Below are 1,691 nucleotides of genomic sequence, written 5' to 3' on the forward strand. Positions count from 1 at the left end.
TCTCCAGCCCCTGGGTGACCTTGGCTGTCACCCTTCTGCGCCTGGCCTGGAGGCCGCAGCACCAAGACATGGCCAGTGTGGGCTTGCCCTCCCTGCGGGCCCCACTCAGCCCACGGCAATAGGGGTCTGGAGAACCCAGCACCTGGGCGAGCTGCACCCTGACTGTTCACCATCCTCAGTCCTCCCCAGCGGGGCCCGGGCTGGCCCTAGGGGGCACTGTATAAGCGTGGACAGAGCTGCTGTCACCCCATCTTCCAGGCAAAGACACGGAGGCCCACAGGGGCTGGGCAGCTGCTTTGAAAGGGGTGGAGCCAGACCCCACCCCAGGCCTGGCCCCCACCCCTCTGTGCAGGAGCTCCCCCCCCCCGCCCCAGGGGCAGTTCTCCCCGGGGCAGACAGACCTCCAATGAAACAGTCACAAACGTGGACTGGGTCAGCTGGCGATATGGAGGTGACAGGGAGCTGCGGCCGGGGCTGAGTGGTGAGGAGTCAGGGTGCGGCTCGTGGGGCTGAAGGAGGGAAACTTCTGGTGCCTGGGGGAAGGGCCAGCAAAGGCCAGGTGGCTGGTGGGGGTCAGGGGGGGATGGGATGGCCCTGCGAGGGCATTGAGGGCGTGAGCAGAGGCGGGGCAGGTGCTGGCCAGGGCCTTAGGGGGACCCTCAGTCTGCTGGGTGGAGAGTGGGACACCTTGAAGAGGCTTCTGCGGTCACCCAGGTAAGAAGCCACCTGGCTGATCCCGAGGGGAAGACAGGGGCCGGGGACGTGCTCAGGGGGAGACCATGGTGCTGTTCCTTCCCCTGTGGCCGGGACTGGGGTGAGGACAGAGGTGCCAGCCTCAGGCCCAGGTCGCACTGCTGTAGGCAGGGCCTGGGGGGCACCTGGATTGAGAGGGGCTGGGAGGGGCCGGGGAACAGAGGGCCGGGCTCTGCCAGGTGTCACCCTGAAAGATGTCAGCTCCTTCCCCCTGGTCCCCAGTGCCCGGCAGAGCTTCACCAGCTGCCCCTCCAGGTGGCACCACCCTATTGTGACCTCTGCGGGGGTGACAGGAGTGGGGCAGGGTCAAGGTGGCTGCAGGGAGAGCAGCCCTGGAAGGTGGCCTGCACCATCCCCAGATGGGAGTTTCCGGGTGGCCACGTGGACCACAGGGGAGGTGGGGGGCAGTGAGGCTGAGGGGCGGCCAGGGGCTCAGAACCCTGATGGGGAGCCCAGCGTCCACCCTGAAGGCACCGGAGCCGCGGAGGCTCGGAGCAGGGAGGGAGGGTTAAGGGAACATTCCAGAGATGTCATTGGCAGCTCTGGGGAGAGGCAGAGGCCTGGACGGACACAGGGTTGGGGTGGAGGCCCTGAGGAGGTCGAGGCGGAGCACAGCAGTGTCGGGAGATGGGGCGGGACGGCCTGGTACCTGTAGACGGCAGGGGCCCTGGAACTTCCTCCCCCACCCTCTTTCTAGTCCCCCATGACATCCTGCTCCGAGGCCCAGTGTGTCCAGCCCTGGCTGGACGCTGCTCCTTGCCCAGGCTGTTCCAGGCCCTGGGACTTTTCTGAACGCTAACCCAACACAAGGCTGCCGACGGTGGGGCAGAGCTGTTGGCAGGCCGGCCGGTCAGGGCCGAGGGCCTGGAGCTCCGGGACTTCTGCAGGGGCCAGGGGTCATCTCCAGCTCATGGGCATTGCGGCGAATCCACACGTGC

This window comes from Spermophilus citellus (genome assembly GCF_964194105.1).
Source record: "Spermophilus citellus genome assembly, chromosome: 2".
Lineage (NCBI taxonomy): Eukaryota > Metazoa > Chordata > Mammalia > Rodentia > Sciuridae > Spermophilus > Spermophilus citellus.